The following is a 10,658-nucleotide window of genomic DNA, read 5'->3' on the forward strand; positions in this document are numbered from 1 at the left end:
GTTCCCATTGTCTTCAGGGAAAATTAAAACTTTTCTGTATGCCTGAGAAGATACCATGTTTTTTCATTTTTCCTTCTCCACCTCTCCTCACTTACTATAATATGAGGTGCTCTCACTCCTGATACTTTCCCCACCAGGAAAATGCTGCTTCTGTCTTACCTGACTGACTTCAAGAATATGTGTAAACTTTATTATTTCAAGGAGATATTTTCCTTCTGTAAAAAAAAAAAATTCGCCTGTTATATGTCCCCATAGCACCATGAACTTCTCCTGCTCTGATTGTTATTCCATTTCATTGTAATTAGTTGTTTAATTGTGTATCTTTCCAGTTAGACCGCCTGCTCTATGGAGGCAGAAACAACATCTGTCTTGTTGAATCATGTGGACACGTGTACCTGGGTCATGAAGGTTTCTCTCAAATAGATGTGGGTATATATGTGTATCATAAGTAGAAAGAAATCCTGGAGTAGCAGCAAAGCGGTACATGCTATTTTATAACTGAGAATGAAGATGTTCACAGCAAATAAATATTTTAAGTTACTTGGTAGGTTTTTCCTTTTATAAATTAGAATGACCATGATTTTTGGTGAGGTGAGTCAAATTTTATGTTTCTGTTCATGATGTTAATATTTTGCTCTTGAGAACTGTTATTTCTCTGGGAGTTGGAGGATGGGAAACGTGCTTGCTTTCTTCTCTCTGAGTCTGCACGTATGTGTCTTCTGCATCATCATTATCATCATCATCATCATCATCATCATCATCATCATCATCATCATCATCATGGCAGCTCTCATTTACTGGTCCCTGGCAATATGCCAGTTCTGGTGCTAGGAGTTTTATCCATGTTATTTAATCTAAACAACAAGAGATATTCCCTATTTTATATAATATTATTGATGAATAAATGTCAAATTAGAGAGATTAAGTAGCTTGCTCAAGATTACTAAAAAATGTTGCTCTCATTGAATTAATGAATAGAGCAGTGGTTTCTAGAGACTGGGAAGTGTTGGTGGGGTGAGGGAATAGTGACAGGTTGGTTATCAGGTACAAACTTACACAGCTGAATAAGAGGAACAAGTTTTAGTGTTCTGTAGCTCTATAGGATGAACTATAATTAACAATTTGTTGTATATTTTCAAATAGCTACAAGAGCAGAGTTCACAAAAACTAGAAAAATGGGAAGAATATTGTTTTGTTTAATGTCTCACATGGACCTTAACAGTGCTAATGGCCATATGTAGATGACAAGCTACATGTGCGATTGTTTTCTGATTTTGTAATTGTTAAAAGTGAGGCTCAGAGAGGGCAAAAGACTTGCTGTAGGTCACCCAGCTTGTAGGGCAACTGAGACTCAGATTATTAACCGTAAATCCAATCTAATTATGTTTTCTCTCTGTCTCTCTTCTTAATTTTCAGTGGGAATTTTTGGCATTTTTATTTATTCATTGACTCATTCATTTATTTATTTATTTTTGAGATTGAGGCTCACTCTGTCTCCCAGGCTGGAGTGCAGTGGCGCAATCTCTGCTCACTGCAACCTCTGCCTCCTGGGTCAAGTGATTCTCTTGCCTCAGCCTCCTGAGTAGCGAGATTACAAGTGCCTGACACCACGCCCAACTAATTTTTGTATTTTTAATAGAGACACAGTTTCCCCATGTTGGCCAGGCTGGTCTTGAACTCTTGACCTCAGGTGATCCACCTGCCTCGGCCGCCCAAATTGCTGGGATTACAGGCGTGAGCCACCATGCCCAGCCATTTGTGGCACTTTTAAAGGAAGATTATAGAAATGCTAAAACGATGTTGGTTTGAATTTGTTGATTCATACATAGTCTGTAGAATTTTTTATTCAGCACTATTGTACTCAGCTATATTCCTCTATAATTACATCTGTAAGCACCATTGACTATTAGAAAAAGGTTTTGTAATATATTTTTTTCTATAGAAAGATAGAATGATAATTTAGCATTCCTTTAGCATGATTGGTCAGAATTTGTTGTTTGTAATTCATAGTTTGGAGAAGTTTATTTCAGCTTTACAACTCATCATTGACAAAGCCATCTCTGCAGCTTCCTTCAGTCTTTTGTGCAGCAACATGCTCTGGGAGCACTGCAGCTTGTTTACATCCTTGGGCGTGATCCTGACAGGCAAACTGGTTCATAAAGGCTATGTCTCACTCTGTAACCCCTTTCTTTAACACCAGCCTCCCTAGATTTTCTTCTGTGGATTAAGATGGTATGAAGCTGCAATTTAGTGGTCCCCAGGCCTCGCTCCTTCAGCAATTCCTTGTGGAGTAAAATATAAAGTCTGGTCACTTGCTGAAGTTTATCAGAGGTTGTCTTACAGTAGAAGCTGGTCTTGTCCTCAGACCAAGGAGTGTCACTTTTCTTTATACCCTTATTCAGCCTCATTGATCCGAGGTCCACTCCTTATAACTGAGGCCTGAAGTCAATGAGAAGAAAGGCTGGATTTGGGATTGGGTGGGAATAGAGGGGAACAGAATAGGCTTGAGATCCTATGATGCTTATGGAGGAAGCAAATTCCACAAATGATCAGCTCTGCTTCTGCAGAGAATGATGCTCTGGATGGATTTGAGGTAGAAAACAAAGGCTTTCCTCTCTGTTGATGATGAGCAGATGGAAGGAGTTGATGGGGTAAAGGAGCTATCAAATCCTCATCCTAAGTAGACTCTGTATGGATTGCCAGAGGTAAATTGAGGCAGAAAAAAGAATGTAAATCATCATTGGTGAAATGTCTGTTCAAGTCTTTTGTCTGCTTTTTTTTTTTCTGATTGGGTTATGTGTCTTTTTTTAATTGAGTTGTATGAGTTCTTTATATATTTTGGATTCAAGTCCTTCATTTGTTATATATCTGCCAATATTGTATCTTAGTCTGTGGCTTGCCTTTTCATTTCTTAACAATGGGTGTTAAAGAGCAGTTTTGTTGTATTAAAATAACACAACAAAAAAAACACCTTTGGGCTTCAAGAATTTTTCTGTGTTATTTACCTTTGCAATTGTATTAATTTCTGCTTAATGTGTGTTATTTTCTTCCTTCTGCTTGCATTGGGTTAATTTGTTATTCTTATTACAATTTATTATGTGTAAGCCTAGGTCACTGATTTTAATCTATTCAACTTTTGTAATATAAGCTTTTAATGCCATAAATTTCTAAGTATTCCTTTACCTTGATCCCATGGATTTTAATATTATGTGTTCCTTTTCATTTAGTTCACAAAATTGTCTAACTTCCCTTGTGGTATTTCTTTGACTAATGGTTTATTTAGAAGTGAGGTCATAAGGTTCTAAATATTTGGGAAATTATCAGATTTTTTAATTTTTTAAAAATTATATTCAATTATATTTGTATAATTTCAATAATATTTTTATATTTATTGGAAATAATTTTATGACCCAGAAATATGGTCATTTGTGGAAAATAGTTCATGTGCTCTTGAAAAGAATGTGTATTCAGGTTGTTGGTGGAGGTGATTATTCCATAAACATAAATTAAGTCAAGTTACTTGATAATACTGTATTGCTCAAGATTTCTGTGTCTTTCCTGATATTTTTGTCTACTAATTTTTATCCATTATCGACAGAGGGAATTTGAAATCTTCAATAATTGTGGATTTAAGAAAATTGTATTTTTAGTATTTTCAGTTTTTGATGTATTTTGAAGTGCCATTAAGTGAATACATTCTTAGAATATTTATCTCTTCTGGATTAACTGACCCCTTAATCATTATACAATGACCTGTATTTCCTTGGTTGTATATAGTTATAGATAGAGATATTGATACTATATACTAATATTATAGCTGATATTGATATAATCAAGCTTGTGTATGTGTGTGTATACCTGCAAAATACAACTTTGTTTCCTGACTTTTTAATGATTGCCATTCTAACTGGTGTGAGATGGTATCTCATTGTGGTTTTGATTTGCATTTCTCTGATGGCCAGTGATGATGAGCATTTTTTCATGTGTTTTTTGGCTGCATAAATGTCTTCTTTTGAGAAGTGTCTGTTCATATCCTTCGCCCACTTTTTGATGGGGTTGTTTTTTTCTTGTAAATTTGTTTGAGTTCATTGTAGATTCTGGATATTAGCCCTTTGTCAGATGAGTAGGTTGCAACTTTGTTATTTATTCAACCTATATGTGTCTTTGTATTTAATGTCAATTTCTTTTAGATAGTGTATACTTTGGTCATTCAGGGTTTTTTTTTTTTTTTGGTCATTCTGTTTAACTTTGCCTTTTAATTTTTATACTTATATCATTTACATTTAATGTGATTGATTATATACGTCTTTAAATCTGCCATCTTTTAATTCATTTTTTGTCTTATCTATTTTTGAGCTCTTAGTTTTTCTCCTTTTCTGCTTTGTTTTACATGAATTACATATTTTTCCATGATTTGATTTGATCCTCTTTATTACTTTTTTCCCCTAGGGTTTATATATACATATAATTTTTAACTTCTAGCAAGCTACCTTTTAATACTAGTCTGTCACTCTGTACATATTATAAGAACATTATAACAGCACACTTTTATTTTCTATGACTGGTCTTTGTGCTATTGTCATATGTTTTATTTTAACAAATGTTATAAACTTGGCAATGCATTGTTACTGTTTTTGCTTTAAACAGCCAATAACATTTTAATAAGCTTTAAAAGTAATAAAATTAAATTTACCAACATGTTTACCATTACTGGCACTCTTCATTCCTCTTAATGGATCCAAACATCTAGTTGATACAATTCTTTTTTTCTCATGAAGGACTGTCTTCTACATTTATTATAGTGCTTATCTGTTGTTAATGGATTCTCCCAGCTTTTATAGGCCTGTAAAAATTTTCAATCCATTTTCCTTTTGGAAGATATTTTCACTGGGTATAGAATTCTAAGTTGACAGTTTTTTTATGGAGTATTTTAACAATGTTGCTTTACTGCGTTCCAGCTTGTGTTTCTATTTAGAAGCTTGTTCTGGTCACTACCTTCGTTGTTTTGTGTGTAATGTGTCTTTTGTCTTCCAATGGCTGGTTTTAAGATTTTTTTTCTCTGTCACTGCTTTGCTACAGTTGAGCTATGATTTATCTTCTTGTGGTTTACTTTGTTTCTTCTATTTGGGGTATTTTGAGCTTCTTGGATCTGTAGAATTATAATTTTCATAAAATTACTGAAATTTTTAGCAATTTTTTCAAAAATTTTTTTTTGTCTCACTACTCTTTCTGTTCTGGAATTCAATTCCATGCTCATTACACTGTTTGAGATTGCCAGTAACTTGCTGTTGTTCTGTTTATTTTTAAAGTCTTTTTTTTCCTCTATTTTATTTTGGATACCCTATCCTGTCATGTCTTTAAGTTTATTATTTGTTTTTCTTTTGCAATGTCTAATCTGTCAGTCAGTGCACTTTTATGTCAAATGTTGCAGTTTCATTTCAGTTCAATTTTTTTAATCTTCTACTTTTTATTATACTCATACTTCTTATACAAATTGAGTTGTATTTATAATTGTCCACTAATTTATTTAACACCCTTGTCCACTAATTATCTTGATTTCTTTGATTTCTTTGTTATTGACGTTTTGTTATGCTTCATATTTTTCTGGTTCTTTTCTTGACGATTAATGTTTAATTGTATGCCAATTATGAATTTTAGATGATAAATCTTGTTTTGTTTCCTTAAATAGTTTTGGTCTATGTTCCAGGGCATAACTAAGCTACTTTAAAGTTTATTTTTAAGTTTTTTTATGTGGGTCCAGAGCAGCTTTTAAGTTAGGACTAATTCGTCTCAACTCCTAAGGCAAAACACGTTTGAGGGCTCTAATCCAAACATTGGCAAATTTTTTCTCTGGAAGACCAGATAATAAATATTTTATACTTTGTTGGCCAAATGGTCTTTGTTGAAATGGTTTAATTTTGCTATTGCAGCACAAAATCAGTCATAGATCATATGTAAACAGATGAGTATGGCTATGTTCCAATTTGGCCTGTGGGCCATGTTTTACTGACTCCTACTTTACTTAATGCTAAGCATTAGGAGAGCTTTCCATTGTAGCTGTTGAGGGCATGAACTAGTCCCATCTTTTAGTGAGCCTTGGAGATCATTCTCCCTGTTCCTTTCTAATGCTACTTGCCTTAGCTTCAGGACTTATTTTACATGCATATGCTGATCAGTATTTGGTTAAAGTCTTTGAGGAAACCCTCTGATAATCTCTGGCATTCATTCTCTTCTCTTCTCTTCTCTTCAGTAATCTGCCTCATGAATTGAGAATTCTTAGCCGTTTTCTTCTTCTTCTTTTTTTTTTTTTTTTTTTTTGAGATGGAATCTTGCTCTGTCACCCAGGCTGGAGTGCAGTGGCGTGATCTCAGCTCACTGCAACCTCCGCCTCCCAGGTTCAAGCAATTCTGGCTCAGCCTCCCAAGTAGCTGGGACCAGAGACGTGCGCCACCATGCCCAGCTAATTTTTGTATTTTTAGTAGAGACAGGGTTTCACTATACTGGCCAGGCTGGTCTTGAACTCCTGACCTCAGGTGATCCACCTGCTTCAGCCTCCCAAAGTGCTGGGATTATAGGCGTGAGCTACCGAGCCCGGCCTGGACCTGTTCTTCAACCATGAAGACCAGGGGAAAGTGCTAACACAGTCCCCACTACCACAAATTATGCAGTTGAATTTCCCACATTTGGGGAAATTGCAGGGGTCAGCACATCCAGAGTGCAATGGATGAGCCTCGTGCTGGGAAAACCACCTTCGTGATCATGGTATCTCCCCTGCCAGTAAGTATTATGAATTCTTAGCCTTCTTAAACCCTGACCTCTGCCTCTTCAACTCAGGGAAAACACCCACGTCCTACTGGTTTGATCTGTTTTATGCTGCATACTCTCCCCAGGCAGTAAGCTAGAGCAATCTTAGGGCTCTTTTACTTTGATTTCTGATTCTTGGGGATCACTGCCATTATTTACTTGTTTTTCAATGTTGGAAAACTGTTCTTTCCTATATTTTGTGTGCTTTTTCACTATTATTTCAAGTAAGTATAAATTTAGTCTGTTATTCCATCATGACTAGGAGCATACCACCTCTGCTTTAAAAAGTACTTTTTAAGTATTGTTTATCTATTACTTATAAAGTCTCGATGATTATCCATATTCGCTTTCTATCCATGAAATTTAACATTTAAAAACAGGTTTTTATGATTTCTCTTTTGTATATTTTAAAAATAATTAGTTACATCCATATAAATACTTGAACTTTAGCAGTTTTTCACTATGGTAAACATTTGTTAAAATAAAGTTTCTGAATTTTTCAACATTGTTCCCTCTAAGCTTATAAAACCTTTTCATCTGTAAATGGGAACTTTTCTGCCTTGTTTTTACCTCTCACTTTTTTTCCACTAGCTCATCATCTTAAAACTTATTATGCTAGTACTACTCTCGATACCTACAATTTCCTTTTCATATTAATGGATTTTCATTAAGTGACAGGTTGTATTATCCCTGATTGTGTAAAGGAGTATTTTCTTGTCAAATTTTAGTTTTAGACTGAGAAGGTGGGAAGCTGAGAGGGTTTTGGCACAGGTTATACCTTATATTAATAATATAATTTCAAAATTAAAATACAAGTGGCAATGGTTAGAAATCTAAGAGACAAGACGATGAGTCAGGCTGGTGTTATAATGTGGGCTTCCACACAGGGATGAGAGCAATTACAATGTCTGGGCAGTTAAACAGCAAGACACTCTTAGCTGGATGACAGAACAAAGTTGTGGTTGGGGCTCTTTGTTTTAGTCTGATTCCATCTGTACTAGATCAAGTAGGACTCAGATAGATACCTGTGAATGTGGATCATACCTTTCTGTTGTTCACACTTGTGATGTTCTGGGCCCTCCTTTTTGCATCTCTTTTGTTATTTAGCTGAGATATGACACGAGAGGGAAAGGAATAGGATGCGTCTTCCCATCAGGAGGAAAATAGAATCAGCTATTCTGAGCATTTTAAATCTTTTGGGGTTACATGAGGCATTTCAGCTGCTACATCAACTAAACACTTCAGTCAGTCAACGTTTACCAAGTATATTGACCCTCCATATCCACAAGTTTTGCATCTGAGGATTCAAACAACTGAGGATCAAAAATACAGAAAAAGTAAATAAATACACATACAATGATAAAAATAATACAATTAAAAACAAAGCATAACAATGATTTGCATAACATCTACATTGTTTGAAGTATTATAGGTAGTCTATTGATGATTTAAAGTATAGAGGAGGATGTTTGTAGGTTATATGTAAATACTACATTTTATGGAAGACGCTTGAGCATCCACAGATTCTTCTGTCTGCGGGGATCCTGGATGCAATCCTCCATGGATACAAAGGGAAAACTGTACCTGTTATTTGCTAAATACTGAGACTATAATGGTTATTACATGTCTTCTAACTTTATAAATGTTAGCTCCTGGTTAGGAAGATTGATGTATAAGTAGGTAACTTTACTTATTATTTCTAGTATTAGGGGTATATGTGAGATGCTCAGGAGCCCTCTTGAACAATTAGCAAGCCTTGTCATGACTTCTTCAGTAAATGCATTATCTTTGATGCTGGGAATCTTTATCACACATTGTGTTAATATACTCCTATCTCTACTGATTACCCATTATCTGTAATTTACTCATAGAAAAGGACGTGATGCTATTTTGTTCTTAAGTAACCAATTTTCTTCTTATTTTTGACATTATAGATTAAATCACCATATTACTTTTCCTTGACTCTAAATATGTTTTAGAAGTAGCACCTTTTAAATATAATTTTAATATTCTACTTTTTGAGTTGCTGAGAAAAAATATTTCCAATTATGCTTAGCCCTGGAGAACTGATTGTCATTATTAGCAATCTTGCAGCATGAGAGAGATTTTTTTCTTATTTAATTCCTAGTCATCTAAAGGAGACAGATGTTGATTTAGCAGGCAAATAACACCAAATAATTTCAGGACTGGTGTCAAGCAGTTTTTTCTGTTGTCAGCTTATGAACTGGTGTGATCCTTCCTCTACTCCCAACTTCTTTTTCTCTTTTTGGGCACATTAGAGTGAGTTCATCTGCCTCCTTCTGAGGCACAGAAAGGAAAAAGCCAACTGCATCCAGTTGACAGAATTCATATGAAGGCATTAGGATATTTGAACAGAGTTTCTAACAGGGAAAAATCTCAAGACGTTTATGTTTGCAAGTATCTTTGAAAGCCCGGTACCACAGAAATTTGAGGGTAAAAGGATATGTCCAGGTTTCTTCCAGACTGGTAGTTTTAGAGTGCACATCTGAATTTAAAAATCTTAATTAATAATTACTTTGAGGGAATAAGTATGTTCTACAAAAGAATGCTTGAATTGCTGTGAGGAATCAGATTATCATTCATCCTAGTATTTGTTTTTTAATGACCTTTGTAAAACATATCTGGTGGGTGTCACTCCTCACACGAGGCTTAACTGGGATACATACTGGGGAGTGTACCATCAGACAAATGAGAGAAGAAATAGACTCAACTGTGCTGCCGGCACTGCATGGGCAACCAGAAATTTCATTGCTAAGAAGTCAGGCATGCTCTGTGTAGTGTCAGCTGGCATCAATATTTGGGAAGGCTTCCTCCAGCAGGTTAGAATTAGCATTGAGGTGCAGGGAACAGGGGCATCTGAAGTCCAATGGCAGCAACTAAAGGTATCGGGAGCAAGACTAGCTCTTCAGGAAGATTTCAAGAATGCAGGACTGTATAAGCTGGAGTCAGGGAATGAAAAGCATAGTATCCAACATGGGATCAGTGGACTGGGAACTTGGGCTCGGGGGAGGCTATTTGTGTATAATAGGGAGGTTGGGGGAGGGAAGAATGTACAAATAGGAACAGAGCTCCCTTAGACGTATTAGATACCATTTGATGAGAATGAGGCTACTTTCAGTTGCTGCTGCTGATGTACTGTCCTTCTAGTTTAATTTGAGCTTAGAGACTAACCAGGGGTGGGCCTGCAAAGGTGAAGGTAAAACAGCCCAAAGTTGACTCTAGGTCTTATTCTAGCATCTAATTTCCCTCATAATCGTTATCCTCACTCCTTTTACATTTTCTGTTTCTTGCTTGGATTACATTTTGCTGGTAACAATTTGCTGTGAAAAGTATAAACTCTTCCCACTTGGAGAGTTTCTCCACATATCTCTTCTCAAGACCTGCTTAGGGCTAATTTTCCAGTCTTGTTTCTTCCAAGTCCCTGAGGTCCAGCTAAACCATTGTTCACTGTGCTTGAGTTAGATACTTCTGGCCATCTCTGTGACTTCAAGATGTGCTTAAATTTTTTCTTTTATATCACTCTATTTGCTTACCGAATGCTAACTTTTTGGCTTTGTAGGTCAAACAACCCCAATATATGATGGGCAACTCAAGTCACATGGTGATTTAAAAGACTACGGCTAAGCATTCCTTCTCTACCAGGGCCCAGTAGTAAGCCAGAATCTGTTTCTCCAAAAAAAAAAAAAAAAAAAAGAAAAGAAAAGAAAAAAAAAAAGTATCAGTAAAGGATGGTATAGTTTTGCTTCAAAATCCTAAAAATCTGTGGTGTGATTCACCTAGAGATTCTTGCCAAATGCCTATCTGCTTTAGACATATCAAACACTATCACATCC

General features: G+C 35.6%; 1 non-coding gene across 1 annotated transcript; it reads right to left on the reverse strand.

Annotated features, from left to right (window-relative positions):
* Positions 1 to 6,624: 6,624 nt before the first annotated feature.
* On the reverse strand, positions 6,625 to 6,785 carry LOC129043347 (U1 spliceosomal RNA). Its single transcript, XR_008504434.1, has one exon. It is a non-coding gene; the product is annotated as a U1 spliceosomal RNA (small nuclear RNA).
* Between the last annotated feature and the right edge of the window lie 3,873 nt (positions 6,786 to 10,658).

The sequence above is a fragment of the Pongo pygmaeus genome, chromosome 7 (assembly GCF_028885625.2).
Source record: "Pongo pygmaeus isolate AG05252 chromosome 7, NHGRI_mPonPyg2-v2.0_pri, whole genome shotgun sequence".
In the NCBI taxonomy this organism is placed as follows: Eukaryota; Metazoa; Chordata; class Mammalia; order Primates; family Hominidae; genus Pongo; species Pongo pygmaeus.